General features: G+C 36.6%; 1 protein-coding gene across 3 annotated transcripts in view; it reads left to right on the top strand.

Moving 5' to 3' along the window:
- Positions 1-21,533, top strand: part of CADM2 (cell adhesion molecule 2) — a 635,987-nt gene that overhangs the window by 68,145 nt on the left and 546,309 nt on the right. The window lies entirely within an intron of this gene.

Below are 21,533 nucleotides of genomic sequence, written 5' to 3'. Positions count from 1 at the left end.
AGTTTTCCTTTCTAACTCAAGAATGGCTGTTAAACCAAAAAACTAGAAAGAAACCTTATACCATGTTAACAAAGATCTGTTAGATTGGAATAATATTTTACTGGTAACAGAGTTGACCAAGTTAATTTGTGTCTCCATGGAGCACTTGTTAACACTTCATAGTTTTCTGTCAGGTGAGCATAGTCTGGATTATATTGCCTTTGAGGGGGGAAAATCATCCAGTATTGCTGTTGCTAAAGAGTGTCTGTTTTGAAGATGACTCTTGCCACGTCTTCCTTATTAGAAAGTAGAATATGTTTTTGTTTAGTAGTTTCTTTGTAGAGTGTATGTGTGGAGATAGTATAATGACAATAACAACGCAGGAATAATAGGGATATTAGATGTGTGGTTGTTCTCCTAAAATCTAGAAATAAACCATCATTATGTATGCAGATAAATTTGAAAATACATATATTCAAAACAGATATGAATGATTCATTGCTTTTTATACAGCAGCAGTAGTAATCACATGCAAATCCGGATGTGAGTTATCTGGCATTGATACAGTTACTGTACAAAACTATAAAAGGCAAACTAATTTAGGTTCTGAATATGGAACCATTTTAAACCACATGGGTGTTTTTTTTTTTTGGTTTATGGATATTTTTTCCCCACATGCGTATTGGCCTGTTACTTGCTTTGAAATTCAAGTCTTTCTTATCCTTAAAACTGAAGTACCTTCAGGGGCATGTCAGAGAAACTTTATGCTTCCTCGATAAATATATCTGATCTATTTTGAAAATTAGTACTAGCTTTGTGTTTACTCACGAGTTTAAGATGGTAAGAACATCAGTTCATCTGTCATCTCTAGTTTGAGGCACATTTGATAAATGTTTTCATAGGGTAATTGAACGGTGTAATCAACCAGCATAATCTATAAAATCACAGGGAGATGGAAGAGGCTTTTTAGTAAAGGATAGTTAACAGAAGGGCTCAAAACCATCAACCATCATGATTAATATCAGTAAGGGTAAGCAGTATCTAAGCCTCAGACTGCAGAGGAAATAGGTTGCTAATGGCTGCTAGTTCTGCTGAAGTTAATTCAAGGGACTTTAGGCAGGATGATAGAATTTGGTGGTATTAGTAATTTCTTTTCTTTCAGTTTGAGATACCAGAAAACCAAATAGGGGTGGAGGGAAACGTGAAGGTGAAAGCCATCAGAAAACATTTTAGTCTTAAAAATTATTGGAAGAAATGAAAATACCTGTAACTGCCAAAAGATACTTGGTATGGAATAATATCTAAACAGTGCTTGTAAGTAAGGTATTTTGCAATCATCTCACTTCTATCTAAGAGAGTAAGTACAGAGCAAATGCAAATCAGGGCTAGTTCTGATGAATTCTTGTCATCATAGATACTTAGAGCTTATCACTTTTTAGCATATTTTTAGGGAATCTTTTATTTCATAGACATTATGTATGGGAACCAAACTTCATAACTGGGGACATGGTGTAGTGGTGGACTTGGCAGTGCTAGGTTAATGATTGGACTTAAGTGATCTTAAAGGTCTTTTCTAACCTAAACAATTCTATGAATTGCTGCCTAAAACTGCTTGAGACGCTCTTGATTTGCCAAGATGAAGGGATGATAGGCACTTCTTTGGAGATGTAAACTTTAAGGGACTGAAGGTCTGTGGCAGAATGGTGACTGTATTTATCAACTGTATCCAAGAGAAACACGGAGATTACACTGAATCCTTGAAGAGGATATTCTTAGCTGCAGCTAGTATTCCATCTAGACTTCCCTTCCCCTTTCCATCTGCATTATAACTTCTGGAACTGCCACAGCTTTCAAGGAGGTACTCAGCTCCCTTTCCCAGTAGGACCTCATATTGGAGTAAACGTCATGTCCAGGTTTGTGTTGCATCTCATACTTAGCTTGCCTGCTTCATTGCTCCTAGCTACCTTTAGTCCACCTTACTTAATGTTGCCAAATCATTCCTCATTCTTTTATGATAAATGGGTATTTTGTTTTATGTTCTTGGTTTCTAGAGTTCATCAACTCATATAGAGTTCATCAACTCATATTTTATTCCCCCCCCCCCCCCCCCCCCCGCATTTGCCTCCCAGAACTCTTAAAGATTGCATTATTTTGTTTTGTTACAAACTTCAATAGCACATTCTAACGTAAATTCTTGGGAAACCAGTTAAAGTGAACTGGAAAGACAGAACTTCAGTGGAAGAGAAATTCTGTGGTCTTGAGCAGTAGGGCTTTGTACAACTGTTAACATGTAAATGTGAACATTCATTTTGAAATGCTCTGATTTGTGATAAGTAGTTCTTCTCCCTCATTTTTGTATGACAAGCAAAGCAACCTATAGCAGTGTTACACTGATACAAAGCCTATTTTGTCGGTCTGCATTTTCTTTATTACATTGGTGGTTTTATTAGCACCATTAGCTGTTAACGATGGCTTTGGAGAAAACAAATTGAGAAAATTAAAAATGAGAAGTTAGCTGCTTCTAATAAACTAATGATTATTAAGTATCTTTCATCAGAGCAACATAAAACCAATGTGAGACATTCAGTTTTAAAAAAGAAAATCTTCCTTATGAATGACAAAATATCAGTGAGTTTCAAATTCAGAAAACTCAATCTCTAAATAAATATGAAACACCAGAATTATCTGTGATTAAATTCTTCCTTGCTGATGAATGGATGCTTGCAGTGGCTTGCTGATTAAATTTTACACTTGGAATTATTTTGGCTGTGACATTTAAATAACCCTTCCTTTAACTGCTTTTGTTACAACAATGAAACACTACCTTAGTCATCGTTTAATCATTTTCATAATTATGGGGAAAATGAGAGCACAGAAATTTAAGGCCAAATGCTTCTCCCCACCTTTAAGGTCTTTCTTCAGTGGTCCTCTTCAATTACTGTGTTTTCCACTATTTTGGTGTTATTTATTTGTGGGAAGGACAGTTGTTTTTAAGTTAGTATCTACCTCTGGGTCTGTGCTTTGTTTTAAAATGTTGTGATATAAATGGAGTTAAAAATATCAGATATGCAAATGTATTTTTCCTTTTAGCTTTTCTCCTAGTTCTCTAACTTTCTTCTCTAACTGTATGCTCAAGAGTATTGCTGTTTCTAGCCATAACTAAACTCAGATTTAAAATATTATTCATTAGTTAGTTGATCATAAAGGCAGTAGAATTTTTCTCACTTTTTATTTTCATACACATTTTATCTTAGAATTACAGAATGGTTTGGGTTGGAAAGGGACCTTTAGAAGTCATATAGTCCAGTTCTCGCCCCTGCAATGAGCTGGAATGTCTTCAACTAGGTTGGGTTTCTTCTCTATTGATGATGATGATGGTTCAGTAATTCATTGTCCTTTATATAAAGAAGATTTGCAAAAAAAAGCTGTTTATAGACTTTCAGTAGTTTGCTAATACTGGTTGGCTTCCAAGCATAAAGACCTTGTGAATATTATGCAGTATTCTTTTGCTACTAATGGTTCTCCAGGTTTTAGATTGGTGTAATCTAAAGCTGGTGTAGTTGATTTAGCCAGCTGCGGAATGAACAAATACTCATCTAGTTATCCATAATCCTGGAAAAATTTGACTGTAGTAGGCAAACTGCCCTGAATGCAGAGGGTAAGATTGACTATTAACTGCACTTACCATTTGGCTATGGAATGATATCTTTAAGTAATGGGGGATGATTGAAAACATTCTTGAACTCACTGGCTATGTAGATTAAAGCTGCTTTTGAGCAAAGCAGTGTCCTCACCATATGGAAACTCTGTCTACATGTTGACTTGACCCAAGGTATTATTGCTTTGACACTTAAGAGCTTTTCCACATTTGTATTTGAATGATTGAAAAAATCTTGCAGTCTTATGATACTCTGATACAATGTTCCATGTCTTTCGCTCTTAAAATTCTTTGAGTATATCCATAAATTTCTGAAAATGTCTGATGGGGTCTTCCTCTCTTTAGAGCATAGTACATAGACCATTGAGAATCCTCTTGAAACTGATGTGTGCTTTTTTCAACCATAATATCAATAGTTGTAAAATTTGTTATTTAATGGTCCAATACTCAGGTGATTCTTAATCTAGTTTATAATGAAGAAACTAGTGGTGGAAGTTTTGTGTGTGTTTTTGTTAGTTTGTTTCTTTACTGTTTCTGTTTGCATTCTTGAAGAGTTAATTTAATTTATGGAATACAGTACCTTAATGCATAATTTATGGATACTGACATTTATTGTTTATGATATTTGGGAATTAATTTTAGTTTCCCTGTACAAAAGAAACAACATACTAAGCTGAATTACAAATCAATTCTGTGCAAACTCAGACACTAAAGCACCTGCAAAAGTTGTGAGGTGCTCAAATGTTACAGCAATGTAAGCCATAAGAGAGAGGCAGTTTTGTCCTTTGTCTGCAGGAAGGCAGAAGGAACCTAATGCTAAAGAGAGGTTCTTAAAATGATAAAATGAGACCAGTTCTGCTACTGTACGTACAATAAACTAGACTGAAAATTTAACATTTTAAAGAGGTAGTGTCGGGTGTGAAGAAAAATTTGGCTTGTGAAAGAAAGAAAGGGCCCTTGCTAGCTTGGAATGTTAGATTTGGCTCTTCACCACTGTGTAGGCTTGTGTTATCTGATGAAAAGGTTGATGAATATGCTGCATAGTTGAAAGGAAGTTGAATACGAAGAAATAGGAAATAATAGTATAAGAACTAATTGGGAAGATGTAAAATTATTACTAAAATTATTACTAAATGTTTAGGTGGGCTCTGAGGAAGGGAGGAATTAGGTAAAAAAGGTCCAACTGTGTCATGAGTCTGAGGACATTTTGAGCAAAGCATTTCTGTGGATGTTAAATTTGCTGTTAATGAAGGGGACAAGAGAAATAGAATAGCAGCTTTAAATATTAAAGAATAATTTTTATGCTAAAATAATGATTGGTTTTTAATTGATTGCACAACTGTGAAGTGAAATGTTAGAAAATAATGAGGGTAAATCAAGCACCACCAAAGATGTATTGGTTTCTACCAAGAAAAATGTGTCTCTGTTGTAGAGGAGTTGAAATGTTAAGAGTTTTCTTTTCCAGTGAGTAAGGTGGGCCAATAATTCTCAAACCAAAAATAATTCTTTTTGTTGTGTTGTTTTGTTTGTGTAATATAAAGCTTGCTGTGCTGTAGTTTCTTTTTTCGGTTTATCTACAGGTAAGTGACAGCAGCCATGTGGTAGTAACTCTTCCAGAGGAAATAACTGCAGGGTGGCATTGAAAAGTAGCAGTCTCTTATTCTGAGTGCCAGTATCCTTAAGCTGTCAAACTATGTTGGTAAAGCGAAGCTGAAAGAGTTTAGAAATGTAGTCAGTGTAAGGAGATGTTGAAAAACTTTAGTTCTGACTCTAAAAACAAATATTGTTACATACAGTGTTGTTTATACATGAATTCTTGGAAAGTGGATACTTCAAATATAAAATTGAATTTTTCTGTCTTAAGACTGTCATACACCACCTACTTAACAGGTATCCTTTGATTTCATAAGGTTTGTTTTTGTATGGTTACTTAGTCTTGTCCTTCGTAAACTGCTTCTTTTGCCTACCAGTAGGTGTAAAAAGGCTTACTTGTTCCTAACCCTCCCCATGAGTCATCTCTGTTTTCCTGTTTCTGAACGAGACAGAAACTTTTTAATAGAACTAAATTGGATGAGGGGATAGAAGTCTCAAAGATCTTAGTAGGGGGTGCTTAGTCAGTATCCATGTTGAAGGAATAGCTTCAGCATGAGTTCACACCTAGGTACAAATCAGACAGTCTGGATGGAGCAAATGCCCTAATTGTGGATCTCATTAGATGTCAGAGTATATTAAAAGGTAGGCAATTATAAGAGTCCCCTAGTTGTGTATGGGAATAAAAGCTTCAGTTGAAGTTCAGACTTGACTGCCAGAGAATTAACACAAACTAAACAGTAATGTAAGTTGATATATGAGCTGTGTGGGGTTTGGGGTTTGTTGTTTTTTTTTTTTTCTCCCCAGTTTCTTTCATTATTTGTACTTACATATGTTCTCTGATACATAGTAATAGAAGTGCTAGGGTGACCCCTTTGCAAATCTTCAGACTCCAGTTTCAAATACAGACCCTTAGGTGGAAGTGCCAAATCATGTGGCATACACATCTTTATCTAACCCAAGCTAACTGTAAAAGGTAAAAGGACTGACGGAAGCTTGTACCATTGCAGGGGGGGAGGAGTAATAGAAGTGTTGAAAATCTGTTGTAGGTGAAATAGTCCTCATTCTAAATGAGAGTGAATTTTTAAAGAAGAAAAAAAGTCTTTGTAATTTTAAAGGCCTGTTTTAATGACCTTATGGTTTCACATATGTAAAACAACTTTTCTGTTACTTTATTTTATTCTTTTAAAGTCAGGCTCCTCAGAAGGATAAATCCATGAGTGTCGGTAATGGTTAAAGTCCCTTTCCAAGGTAGAATGAAGTTTGCCTAATTAAAATCTGGTTCGTATTATTTTGGGAGGTCTTGGAATCAGTGTCTAAACTTGAGGTTGGGTCACTTTAGGGTCCAGTCCACACCCTGGCAGATGTCTTGCAGGCCATGTCTTAACAGCATCTTCTGACAGAATGGAACCAGTGTCACACAATCTTTCTCTCTATAGAGAATGTTTTAAGTTTGTTATGTGGTGTTACAAGCTTCAGACTAACTTTGTTTGGTCAAATCTGCTGTGAAGCAGAAACTGATGCACCTGAAACATATACTTCAGTGAGAGCCCGGAGCTCTAGATTATGCTAAAATGCTGGTCGTAACATTGTAGTAAGATTATATTCTGATTGCCACAGTAAAATCAGCTACTGTTAATCAGCCAAAAAATACATATAGAGAACAGAAAGATACACATTAAAACATATCTGAAGTCTCAGCAGAGCTTATAGGTGAAAAGGCAAAGTAAGAGGGCACATTCAATAGGGTTGCCTTCACACTTCACTGTAGTGTATACTGAGGGGGTGGTAGCTCACCTTTCTTCCTAACTTTTATATCAGGATCTTTGTAATCCTTCAAGTGACAGTCTTCTACATACTTCCGGGTTAGCTTTTAAATCATATAGCTGCCATAGCAAAAGCTAATGGGTTTTTCTTCTCCCTTCCCTTTAAATACTTTTCTGGTTCCCTTGCAGATTCTTGTCCTCATGAGAGCTTTAATCTCCTTGATTGTTTTGTATTAGAACTAGTGCCCATATATACACCTTAGTGATTCCCTCTCTTCAGATTCATTACTTGAGAGGAATTGATTTGACAGAGGGCTGATAGCCTTCTCCTTCTTCCTCCTGTGTAATCCCTTTCAATGGGATTCATGCCTGTGAAACCAACTGCATATTGTGTAAATTCTGTTTTGAAAGCTGTTGATGTGAGCAGTTCAAACTGAAGACTTAATAATTGTGCTGGGCTTGATGTATCTAAATGGGAAGTCCATTATTTTGTTAATCAAGTTTTAGTTGCCTCATAATGATGGCTTTGTATGAGACAATGTTGTGTAGTGCATATTGAAAAAAGCTCTTGTCTTTTCCCTCAAGAATAGTAGATATGGTGGATTAGAATGAAGGGGAGCACAAATGTTTTGATACTTTTCATAGTTTAAAATGCCACAGTCATTAATAAAGAATCTGTAGAAAATTATAGTGATGACTGCTTTTGTCGTATGATAAACTTGGTTAATTTTAAGAACTGCAGCATCATTCTGTGAACATGGGAGATCCTGCCTTTACTGGTTTTGTTTTTGTTTTCTCATCTAAATGGCTTCTTTTCTAAAAGAAGTCACCTACACAAACAGCTTTTTATTTCTGTAGAAGATGGCAAAAGATTCAAGGACTTAGAGGGAAGTACACAAGGGGTGAAAAAAAATCACTTCTGTAGTTGGCTACATTAAACAATTTTACTGAAAGATGCTTCTATGCAAAAGCTGATGTCTCCCCCTGCGAACACTTGGTTACCTGGATGAATGCCCATTCTTTGCGCTAAAGGCTGCAAAAACTGCAAATATATTTAATTATCCATTGACAGCATCTAATGACTATGCTAATATGATTAGTTAGAATTTGGAGTTTCAGTGAGATATTAATGTTTTTTGGCAGGGTCTATGGAACTTGGTGACTTGCATGCTGTAGCTGCATGTCTTTTTTTTGGTTTCTTCTGTTTGATTTTCTCAAGGTCTCTGGCTATACAAATTCAGGGCTTCTTTGCATGTTCCATTTTCATAAGTGTGTTTTACCTGGTTAACAATGTGATGCGACCTTTGTTGGATTCCTGCATGTGCTGTTGCCAACAGTGTTTGTGTTTCTCAAGCTGATCTTGAATCTCAAGGATTTTACATAGGTCGCAGTTCTCCCTGGAGTATTAAAAGTGTGTATTATTAGCCAATAAAGCATGTCCATCTGCAAAGTTGTTGACATTTTTTGCAAAGTCAGCTGCTGTATTCTTTTTCTTCTGACCTGTCTCTTGATCATTCTTTAAAAGAGAAGGTTAGAACATGTAGCTGCTGGGTAGTGCTGCCTTTGTGAAACACTGGGCTGCTTTTATTGCTGTGGAAAGGCAGGCGTTTACCTGGGGCATGGTCTTTCATGTCATTTCCACACCAGAATTGTCTTGTGTAAATCTGGATAGGATTTCATGATAAGCAGATGCAGAATGCACATGTAAATATGCCCTGAAGAAAGAAAAATCCAGGTTCAGAAGTGACTTTGACATTTTGGTACTTCTGCATGTACTAGTCATGTATTTTCATATGGTACATGTGTTACAGGGTATTCGTAATGTAGGCTTTTAACCCAGGCAACTTACTTCCTTTACTTCAAATACTTGCTGTAGCTGCTGTAGCTTCTGTACCTTCACCTGAATTTCTGGCTGGTTTTGACTGAAAGAGCTAAAATACTAGAGGGAAACTTGCTCAAAATAAGGGTGTTCGAGTCTGGTGCATAGCCTCCCTCCTAAATTACTGGTTTTAGCTCCAAAACAACTGTTATCTTATCTTGGATAGACTCTTGTTCAGAGACTTATGTCCATAACACCATTGGAAACAACTGCATGGCCTGTCTATAAGAACAGTTTGAAGGCTTGTTGCACTTTGAGTAAAAGCGTGAAAGCAAGTACCAACCACATAAGCCATATTTTGGTAGAGTTGTCAGCTGCTGTTTGCTTCAGAACAGATGCTGTTTCAGCAGGCAGCTCTTCTGAAAGAAGTGTCTTTTAAAATGAAAGTAAAATGAAGTGCTTGGAGAGAACAAAAAATTGAAAGACTAAGCTCAATACAGTTTATGATGAGGTTGCCCTAGAGCACTGGGAGCAAGCCAAGCATAAAAATTAAATGCCTATCTGTTTTTTGTCTTAGAGACGTATCTTGAAGGCTGGTGTGCTAGAAATGGCCAGCAAAATGATCCACAGCCTCACTACTTTGTTCCTAGGGTAAAGATGCTTTCCTGAAGCTCTGTTAAATCACTTGTATCACCATGTCTCATCCCAAGTTTTAAATGAGTCAAGTGTATGCAGCTTCCTCAGTTATCAACCTCCCACAAATATTCACTGGGTTCTGCAGAACACTGTCTTCTCTAGAGAAACAAAAGGTTTTCTACATGATGCAATACAGGCCTTGTGCTGCTATTATTTAGTTACAGATAAATAATTCTAGGTAGATGAAGATAATTTCCAAGAACTTTAGGAACACCTATCAAGTTGTTTTTAATAAGTGCTGATTAATTTTTGTGGACTAGAAAAATTATTACAAGTAAGAGCCATAAAATTAACCATACAGTTTTGTTAAATGGTGTTACATTTGAATGTATTAATTTTATGCCCAGGTGAAAAGACTTTAAATTTCTTCATGGTCTAAGCAAATGTAAAGAAATTTCAGACTCTTGCAACTGTGACCATCTTTTTCATAAATAAAGAATTTGAATTCTTCTGTAGCCCTGTGCTCCCCTGTATGTGGTAACTTTTAATTACTCTTTTCTGCAGTCGCCATAGGCAAAAGATAAACATTACACTTAAGGAATTTCTGCAACCAAACTGAATATGTCAGCTGAGTTTTCCTACTTAGCCTAAGTGCAGGGCTTCAGTACTACCAGAAGCATTTCAGGTTTCTAGTTCTTAGTCAGACTTTGTTCATGATGTATAAAGCTAATGCATACAAGCAGAGTGTACCTGAGCAGTGCGTACTTTTACGTGGTTTGCTACATGTTCCACTTTTTAATATGCTATGCTCTCCTTTTAAGTTGTGCCAGTTGCTTGAAGAGATATAGGGAAAATGAAGTATAAATAAGAATGGGTTTACTGTTGAACATATTCTAAGAAATTTGTTAGAACACACTGCTGAAACATCTTTATCTGAGAAACATTACATTCTATTACACAGTCTTTGAAAACGAAAGTATGTTGTGATGCTGTATTGCTTATGGAAGCATGCCGTGGTCAAACAAAATTGTGAAGATATGTTTGTCTTGGTCTGCTGTGAGATGTAGGGAATGCCTAAAGGTTGATGCTTTAAAAAACAGAGGAGGAGGGAACAAGAAAGCAGTCATGGTGGAGAGAGGCTTTTTATTGACTGACAATGTGTGCAGTACTAAACCAGCAGAATATGAGTCATGGTCATCTAATTGTGTCTGAGAAAGGATACTCCTACGTAGCCGAGGAGGAGGGTGCGCAAAAGTAGCGAACAACTGCTTTAAATGGAGATTAAGGCTGGTAAATGGAAATCTTGTCTCCAGTTTAGAAACTTCTGTGAATATTGGATTTTATAATCCCATACTAATTTCTAATAAAAATCAATTGGAAGAATATATCATCAATTGCTTCTGTTAGAAGCAGTTGACCATAACCTCTACATGAATAAATGTATGAATATTGCTTTATTCAGAGAATACATAGTATTGTAAAATGCCCACAAATGTGAAAATATGGAAGAATAATCTGACCTCAGTTAGTGACTGGTAAAGAAAAATATTTTATTACTGTATGACACACAATAGTAGCTACTAAGATATACCCAGTGCTCAGCATGAATATTGAATTGGTCACTTGGACCATAAAATTGTCTACGCTACTGATATTTAAAGGTTTTTCCCATAAATTGGGGTACTAGAACATTGAGAACAATCAAACCGATTTTGTTTTAGTTTAAAATATACAAAAATCCCATAGCTGTATGCAGTATGCTAGCTCCAGATTGTCTCTTACAGCTGCTGTTACATAGCTACTAGAAATGACAGTGAACAAGGAGAAACAACACCACTGTGCCTCTCTTTATCCTGAGGAAAAGTACGCCAGGCAGTTTAAGTCATGTCCTAGTAGAGCTACTGTCCTTCCTCCCACCTCCTCCCAGCCTTTTTTCTCTTATCTGAGTTTCTGTCTGCTTGAGTAACGGAGTTTATGTAGTGAATTCTTCAACTTGAGCCAACATATTGGCTAAAGTTAGTAATCACTGAAAACTATCACTTTTAAAAAATTAACAGGGACTAGTATATTGCTTTTAATTTTTAAGTATTATCGATTCATGAAAATAAATTTATCACTTGAAGACGATTTAGTCTTTTAGTATTTTGAAAAGATGTCAAAGGACCCAGAAACACAGTAGCAAATGTATGAATAAACATGAAGAAGTTTGAATATATGCAAACATGGTAATGCATTTTAAATTTGCATAATTAAATTATGCTATTTTACATTAATGGGAAGGATTTGTGAACATTAACTAGTTCATTTGCAAGACAGTCATGTTGTCAAATTATTCCTTTCTTTTTTAGGACTAGATACTAAAGTAAGAACAGGGAAGGGAAACCTAAGACTGTAGCAGTACTTTAGGAGAGCTGGTGCCAAGTTGTGATTCTGTGCATTTGCTGTTAGACTGTATCCCTGTATCTTTGTGCATTGTTCTGATTATGACCTCATGATTGGAAGATTTTCTGTTCTCGAAATAAGAAGAAGTTGAAAAGATAAGAGTAGTTCTCATGGACTGGAAAACATGAGCAGTGTAGCTTCCTCTTTCAGTGCACATTCTGTAGAACATGTATACCAAGTTCATGACATCAGATTAGTAAGTTAATAATAAAATAGGAGGAGGTTGTTTCTTAGCTCAGAGTTGTAAAACATTCACAGACTGATGGAAGGAAAGGAGCGTGCCTCTTGATTTTACTCTTTTTCCATCTCATCGCATCATGTCTTACAAGTGGCATAGAGTTCTAGGGGTTGACGCTTCCATTGTTGAAGGCTTATCAAATGGATTTAAAAGAAAAATGTACTCTCTGTAAATTGTGTCTGTAGAGATGGCAATGTCATTTACCTGTGCAGTGTTTCATTGAGCCAGCATGAAGTGTTCAGTTCATAAGTAGCAGACTTAAGCTTGCCTTGAGCTCCAGTGAGTATGTAGGTCCGGTTTGATAACCTGGGCAAACCTTTTAAAAACCAGCTTTTGTACATTCCTGCTTTGGAAGAATTAGCGGTGATAAGAGTTTTTGGATTTGGGGCAACATGAGGCTAGATAAATTCCTTTAATTTCTCATTGTCTTTGTTACTTTGTCTTTCTGTCTGGAAAGCAGTGTTCTCAAATAGATCTCCTCCCTACCCCATAAAGACAATATTAAGCAAATAGCACAAGTACATGCACAAGGAATGTTGTGCTGCAGCTGCTTCTCTTACTCATAGCTTTTTTTGCTGTGGTTATTTCAGTCTAGAAAAACCGAGATTAGTCAAGCAATACTATACTTTCATATTGGATCTGTTTTAACTTTAGAGTATGGTTTTCATTTTTCAACATTCTGTCTTTAATAATAATGCCATGTTTAATTTTTCTTCAAGCCCACTGAGAGTCTCAAATTGTTTGTAAGCACTAGTGAAAACATTCCCCATTGTTACTTGTACTTTCCAGGTGGGGATTTTGAGGCAAGAGGTAGATTAAATGCTTTGCCCAAAATGTCAAGCTAAGTATCTACTAACAAGCTCCTCTTTTAGCTACTGTATGTCCTTTCTTTGTTAAATGCATACAGATGCCAGTTTATTACTAGAGGTGAGCTAAGAAAACCAGAAAAATCCTCCATACAAAAAATGGAAGACGTGTGGATTTAGGTGCTGTCAGTTTCCAGAGGACAGGAAGAATAGAAGACAATGTATGTTGAGATAGATCAGGTAGCTCTTTCTTCAGCTCGATTAAGAACAGCTCATAGTTACAGGTGAATCAAGTGTTCCTCCTGGTGAAGTGTCAGTGGTGGGCTTGCATTTCAGAGCTCAGACCTGCAATATGCAGTAATGTGTCAAGCCAGGGCTTTTGGATGCAGCCCTGGGAGAGGGTTGGGGTGCCCAGGCATAGGAGCATAGGGAGGCTGGATCCTGCATGTTCACCAGCCTACTGTGGGCAGCTGTGGGCTGCTGTGACCAGCAAGGCCAGCTGTCCAGCAGGAAGCAGGCGGTACTGCCTAGAGATTGCACGTGTATTTAGTATGAAAACCTCTTTAGCCCAAGTGATTCTTCATGTCTGAGTGTCCAATGCCAAATAACCCAACTTCTGTGCCCTCAAAAGGAAGGTAGGACAGTGCAGTAGCATCTGTAAATAGCTGCACATGGGTACAAGACTATAATTGTAAGAACAAGACTGACTGCTGGACTTTTAATTCTGCTGCCCAAGCAGGAATGTTGTACAAGATGTCTGAGCCTGTGTGCTGGAGCGGTTTGTGTTCTTGTGCCTTTCTGGCCACCAACAGCTCTGATGGCAGCTGGCAGCAAGACTGCAACGCACTAGGCTTTTACGTGAGAAGAATCCCGAGGTAGGTGGGAGTGTAGCTCAGTAATAGCTTACAAACACACAGTGTGCTGTTGTTTCATAAGCAGCCTGCACCAGTCTGTAAACTGTTCAGGCTTGGGAAGGCGTTTTTTTTTGCCTGGAGTCTTGGGGTGAATCTAGGAGTGTTAACTACTTGAGTATTAAGCTGTCTGTCCACTGCACAGGCATAAGTGAAAACAGCTGATAGCAGGTTACACAGCATCAGCAAAAGCATTGCTGGTGGCCAGTTAAAAGCAAATCAACTTGGGAGTAAGGATGGAAAAGAGAAAGAATCAGAGTAAGGAAGGAGGAAGATGGAAGGCTATCATGTGGTCACTGGGTTCTTGGACTGCTTTGGTCCATGACCTGGCTGTGATGAAGGTACAGTGTGACAAGTACTGAATTTTTTTCTTCATTCTGTCACTTTGGCCTTGATCAACATTCTTTATGTGAAATAATGCCCTGTGGCCTACTGGAGGTTAGAGTGACAGGTCTGAACTTCTAAGTATAGAAATATCCTGTGTTAAATGGAAGTGTGTATGAAGTGGATTAAGGGCTGTACATGTGATTGAAGAAAAAGTGCATGGCTAATTATATGTAAGATTAAGTGAATGCTTTGGCTAGGTTGCCTTCTGAAATTAGGTCTGTCATGGTACCATCTTCATGTACTGCAGTTCTGAACTTTTCAGAATCACACAAGCATTCTCAAAGTAATTACTACAAAGGCACACAAACATTCCAAACTCAACTACTTTCCTAGCGTGCACTGTGCATACTGGAAAATTCAGTGAACTTTGCATCTCAAGGTTATGCATAGTAGTTCTGGACTTTTCCCTGGTCTGCTGTTGACAATCCTGGTTGTAAATGAGGATTTCCCACCTTGGGATGTATCATTCGCCTGGGTTGACTGACAGCTTGCACAAGGTCATTTCAGGTGAAACTGCAAAAAAAGCCGAGTTTCAACTTCACAGAAACTGAAGTGTTTTTGTAAAGTGGGGCTGTATTGCACATTGACAGAGTGTGGCTCTGTGTTACCCTTCAGCAGCTACACTATGTATCAACAGGTAACACTTTGAAAAGGCTGCTGTTCCCATTTGCTGTTTGAGCCCACATTCGCTCTTTCACATACTTTGAATAAGAGCTGCTGCTGTATGTTCCTCTAACAACTGAGCCACAATCCAGTCCAGGAACTAAGAAAAATCCTCAGTATATATTGCCTAGGGTGGTTTGTTTTTTTTTTTATATTTGTTTAGCAGCCATTAATATAGATCAATCTTTTCTGTGCTATCTGAAGGACCAGCAGGACAACTGCTTATTTCTCTCTGCTAATTATACCTGTAATTAAATTGATATGCTTGGTAAGCATTAGTGCCAACTTCCATGCTATAGCTTTAATATACTCTTATTTTATCATGTGGTGATGTGGAGTTGTTTGTATGTTCGGGTTTGTTGGTTTTTTTTTTGTTTTTTTTTTTTTTTTTGTAAATGAGCAATTGATATTTCATTCTCTTGGGTCGTTTAGCATGAAGTCTTTCAGCTGTAGCCAAAATGGGCTTATGTAACTTTGTGAGATGGCAAAATCATTGTCTCATGTACCTAATTAAGGATGGGTAAACAAAAGATAATAATGGAGCATTTAGCTGCAGAGATCTAAGAAGAAAGTTGCTATGGATCTGAACCCAGACTGTAAAATGTGGGAGATTCAGACAATCTAGAGAGTATAGTCAGAGATGGCCTGCAGATGACAGGAATGAATGACTGGGAGGCAGATCTATGAGGGCAGAAAAGGATCTTGCTATTTATCCTGGTTGTTTCTGGCACATCAAGTTGGAAAACAGTTACTATTCCAAAGGAAATTCTGCTATTTAATTTTCACTCCAATTCAGGACTAAGGCTCCATTTGTCATAGAAATAACACCCTAATAATTTCATTTTGGGTGTATTGAAGGCTTTTTGCTGAACTGATGTTGAATCGGTCCTCTCTCACTTTGAAAAAATCAAAACGTTATGTATTGAAATACAGCAAATGTCGAAAGGAAAATAGAGAAGTAAAGTTTTAGCAAAATGGAAAAATCATGGAGAAGTGTTTTTGAAACTTAGCAAGATAGAAAATGTTTTCAAACTGTTCTGAACAAAACCAGTTTTTATGAAAATGCATTTTTCATGAAAAAGTAGATGCATTTTTTTTTTTCTTTTAATGTCCTGCAGGCTATATCGCACAGAGATGAAAATGAGGTAGTTGAAACTATTATCAGACAAGGTTATCTAGAAAGTAGCTGTATAGGTGGTAGGCTGAGGTGGCATCCTGTTCCTGCTACGTTTTGCTGTTGCTGGTGAGCAGTATACTATCTATTTCAAAAGGTACAGTAGTTTTCATATGGCTCACAATAGAAATCAGCTCCATGCTTTTAAAGGCCTGACTTACAACACTTAACTGGAATAGTCTTATCACAGCAAGAGATTCAGCGGACAGCAGTAAGGCTGCTTGTGCAAAAATCTGCAAAGTTAGCTTGTATTTATATTTGTCCAAAACAACCTGAGATGAGGGGTGCTGCTTTTTTTTCTTGCCTAAGCAGCTTTTAACGGATTAATGTGGGGAGATCTGCAAAGCTGTCTGGAGAAATTACACAGAAACAATCAGTTCTGTGTTTGTGTACTTCTGCATTGAGTTGTAGTGTCAACAGAAGCAGTAATACAGATTTTCCAAATCTGCATAATCCCAGAGGAATGCACCAAAATGATACAGTGGTGGTTGTAGGCTTAATGAAATAGGTGTCTATGCAAATAGAAGAAGTAATTTTTGTGTACTTGTTTACAAAATCCAGGCCACACCAAAAAGCTCTGTCTCTTTTTTCAGAATAAAATTGTTTGTAGTAGAAGGTATTAGGTGGCAGTGAAGAAAAATGCTTTCAGCCCTTTTTCATTAAAGGTGAAACTAATTGTTAAGAGAATTTTAGAACAGGCTTTTGTTTTCTTGTATGCATATTTCTGTTGATAGTTGCCAAGATTACTGATAGCGTACACTGAAGTGAAGTAAATCATCAGGTAACACTCTGAATGAATGTGTTCATCTGTCCTTTCCCAGGCGTTTTCATTCATGTTTCTGTACTTGAATTTTAGATTGCAGGTTGACTGTCATTATTGTAATTTAAGGATAAAGTGTCTGCTCCTAAATAATCAGTAATGTGTATGATGATTTCAGATAGCTTGTGTAAAAGGAATCAGATGCAAATGTGTGAAAAATATAAGTACCCCAAATACAGGTTTCCTTATAACTTTGCTCTAGTTATCCTTGTATAAACAAACAAATAATACCTTCACAGAATGTGAATAACTAAGTGCTGGTAGGGATATGCCTCTTAGTCTTGTCCAAAGAGGGAAAAAAATAGGTTGATACAGGCTTTTCCCCCTGATTTTAAGAGTATATTTCAGTTGCTCTGGGTAATTACCATATACTTATGAAATATTTAATCTCCTAAAAAAGCATTTAAATACAGGTAAGTCTAAATTTATATCCAATATTCAGACATACCATAAAATAAAATTAAGTCTTTGATATTTTTCGGTTCCATATCAGGGTTTTGATGTGTTTTTTTTTGTTTGATTTTGTTTGAATTTCAGAGGCTATAAAGATATAGGATTAATTACCTAATTACTTCTCTCCCAACCAAACTGTACAAGCCCTAGGAATGCAGGCTCAGTCTGAGAAACATAGTAGCCAACAGTTAAAACCAAATAAACAGAACACCTGAACGCACAAAAATCCAGTCTCTTGAGTTCTTCCCTCATTTCCACCCATTTTAAATAATTATAAGAGGAACACATTGACCTTTAAAAATGCCCCAAACCCTTACCATGAATACAGCAATGCAGTATTTCTGGTGATCTCAAAAGATACGTGTTCCAGATCAAAAATACTGTCTTGCATGGGAAGGTAGTTTTGTATGTTAAGAAAAAGTGTGGTAGATATTACAATGCAGATGTTCTCATTCAAGAAACTATCTTTGATTTTTAGTAGAGATGATGCTTGTTTCAGGAAGAAAATATACATTTGAATATAAATTAGAAGTGGTGCTTTACTGTGCTTTCTCTATAATTATCCAGTTTTCTGACTGTGAACACAAATGTGTGTTGTTCAGTGAGTAGTTGTTAAATCCTTCCCTTTAAAACACTTACACTCAGTGTAGCATTCACTTGTATGGCTCTTCTGCTTTCATGGACAGTCTCTTAAAACTGAATTGCTATCAAATAATAGGAAACATTTTTGATTGATTGATTTATGAGGAGACAATGTTTATTCCTGACCTTATTAAAAGACTTCCTAATTTGCCTGATACAATCTAAATAGTTAGCAATTATTTTCTCTTTTAAAGTTAGGGTCCATGGTCGTAACTTCACTGGTGAACAGGGTATATAAATCTCAGTCTTTTGAACTACTTTATTCTTCTGTGTTCAGAAATTAATTTTCTGAAAGCATGTATTTCTAAAACGTTCATCTAATTCTGCAGAGATATTTTAGCGATAATTCAAGTCCTCTTCCCAGCTGATTTTTTCCAATGTGAAGACCTTGGTTCTGAGCAGAGGTTTAACCTTCCGGCATGGGAAATGTTAAGTGGATCAGCCACAGTCTGACTTTTTTATTTTCTCAAGAGAAGTAAAACCCCAAGGTAAATAACAGGAATACTAATAATATACTGGCAAGCCCACTAATACTTTTGGATTTTCTGAACCTTAATATTTTGAATAGACTGGCCTTCAAAGGATTTTTCTACTCTGCCTAGCCATTATGAAATCAAAGAGCATTTATTCTGTGTATATAATTTTGCATAGAAATACCTACAATTTTTCAGCGTGATCTTCACACTTCTTAAATAAATGTGACCTGTAATTGAAGTTCCCATTCACTGTCAATGCTGTTCTTCTTAAGAGATGAGTGGGTATCGGAGGAAAAAGTGTGTGCTATGAATCTTTTAATGCTCTTGGGTAGGTTGCAGCTAAAAGATATTTTCTTTAATGTTTTTTGAAATTAATTTCAATTTATTAGGTTTTGTTTATATTATTTGATCTACAGCCACACTTTATTACCATGATCACGTTAGTGTCTCCTACTCATTGAGTATTGCTCAATACTTTGTATGGCTTGGCTTTTGTCCTTTAAAATATTTGTTTGAGTCCTAGAGAAAGATCAAGAAGGGAAATTAAATTGTGATTTGGGCATGACATGTTTATGGTCTTGTTGATGATGCTGACAAGCATGTCACAGTGTCTGAGAGTCAGACCAATGTGTTGTGATTCTGTTGAGGTAAGCCATCAAGGATGGAGGTGGTTGTAGTGTGAGAAGTCAGAAGTAACTGCATTGTTTCTGTGTTTTCTAAATTACACTACTACAGTCTGAAAGTGGCAAATAACCTTGTAGCTAGATCCTCATCAGGTGGGAAAGGACGCTGTCACTCACCTGGGAAAATGTGACCTTTGGAAGGAAGATGTGACTTCTAAAGTGGTTTTTTTTTTTTTTTGTTACATTAGCAACTGGGTTTTGTGTTAACTACAGAAACCTTTGGATATTTTTTCATACTTTACATGAATGTACTTGTCTTCTGGGAGGTTGAGGTTAACTTGATTTCTCACTTGAATTGAAAATCAGTTCAACTACCCCTTAGTCATAATGCTATAAATTACATTCGATCTAGTGTTGAATTTATATGTGAGTTTGTGCTGGGGATTGAGTCCTAGCTTTCTGAAATGGAAGTTTTCGTAAGATGGCAGGTACAGCTGCCTTTTGTTTTTTAATAGCATCTCCTTTGATGAGAAGTAGCTGTAAATCAGGTGTCCCCAATATGGAGGAGGTAGGATTTTTTTGCTTTCACTTAATTGTTGTTATGGTGGTATTTGCATTTTGTTTATGTTTTACTTGCATGTATCCAGTGTAACAGTAATAATTTTATATGAGAATCTTTTAATTAAGTATTTATGGTCAGTCTGTAGCTCATGAAGACCAATTCAATAAACAGGTAGAAATACTAAGTGCATGAATAATACATTGGCTGTCCATAATGCAGACATTTTTAGTTTAGGGTTTATTTCTCTTGTTTTGGTAATATTCAGGCTTCCTTAAGGTGCAGATGGCAGAGCCTCTAGTTTTCCAGATTAATGTTTTTGTAACTTTTTATGGATCTTTTTAGATTTTACTTCTCTTCATATTTTATTCCCTGCCCCCCCTCCCCCCCTCCTCTCTTTAGTCTTACCTGCCAGTGGCTCTAGAAGTGAAGTTTATACAATTCAGCCTTTTATGAGTCACTTGTCTTCCCAGTCTTGCTCAGTTTTGGTTGGTTGGTTTGTTTCCTTTTTATTTTAAACCATCTTGAAAACTGCCCTAAATTCGATGGAAAGGAAATATTCTCCTTAGTACCACCACAAATAGAGGTTACAATTGTCTGCTCTTTGGCCTGCTGGCTAATCCCATTACATGCTGATGGTTGAATCACGTACATATTTTTTAATTAGCTGTGGCAGGCAGCTGTTGCTGCAGGTGGTGGAACAGAGAGGAGGATGATATGGAAGTTAGGGGCAGTGAAAGTGTGTTAGGGTGGAAGAGTTCATATGAGAAAAAGCTGTTGGCTTTTTGAGTAGAAATACAGAATTCAAATCCAGAGGAGGCTGAATTCAGTCAGTTTGATTGCTCAGCTTGATCTTTGTGCTTTACACTTGGGTGGTACTTGTTGTGGAATAGTTCTACAAATAGCATAGCTCTGTAGAAGCTGTAAAGCCTGTGTGATAGTGGGCATGTTATAAAGACTTTGTGACTAATCAGGTAGTCCTAGTTCTTCTAAATATGTGGCAGCAGCAGAGGCATAGAGAGCATGTAAATGGCATGGAGAACTTGAAAGTAGTATGTTCAGTTTTCTCCAAGTTTAAATGCAACATGTTTATTTTACTATAAATGAGTCACAAATTTATTGAAATAATGTGAACTTTATAGCAGTGTTAAAGGATATGATCTCCTCAGTTATAGCGAGTGCACTGTTTGCCAACAGTGGTGTAGAGCAGTGTTTTCTGTTTTTTATTTTTTATGTGTGAAGAGGGGAACAAAAATTTTACGCATCAGTGAATTTTGCAGACAAATGCATAGGTCTGACCTGTTCTTAATTATTTCTTTAAAATCTTGTCTGGAAACTTCAAGTTTATCTCATAGATCACAGTGACCTCATGCTACTAAAAAAATAATTATGAAGAGACTTATAATTGCACTTTTATTTAGTTGAGTGAATCTGTTTTGCTCTAATATTGTTGCTGAGACAGGAGTTTGGATTTAGTAAACATGGGTCATATTACCACAGGCACAAGTGGGTATACATTCTGTATTTAAAGTCACTAGAAGTTATGGATTTATAAACTACTGTTTTAGCATATCTTTCTGAAAATGCTACCACATTTGTGGAGAAACTCCCATATAGGTACATTAAATAACACTATAAAGGGCAGTTATTTCTTTTTATACTCTTTCATAGCTTATTTTTCATATTAATCAAAACTATAACTGTGTCTCATTAGGTTTTTCTTTTTCAAGGTAAGAGAAAGCCTTGCTAAAGTAGTTTTAGATATTTTCTTGTTGGTGGCTAATAAGGACTTCCAGCTTGCGCTTTCATTGTCTTAGCTGAGTAATCTTCAATGCAGCTGTAAAGTTCTATGAGCCTTAACAATTTCTGTGTATGAAGTTGTGATTGGGAA

The sequence above is a fragment of the Pezoporus occidentalis genome, unplaced genomic scaffold (genome assembly GCF_034315485.1).
Source record: "Pezoporus occidentalis ecotype Australia unplaced genomic scaffold, CSIRO_AGI_Poc_V1 ctg143, whole genome shotgun sequence".
Classification (NCBI taxonomy): Eukaryota; Metazoa; Chordata; class Aves; order Psittaciformes; family Psittacidae; genus Pezoporus; species Pezoporus occidentalis.
The sequence above is the reverse complement of the archived record's forward strand: the minus strand, read 5'-3'. Positions and strand labels throughout refer to the sequence as shown.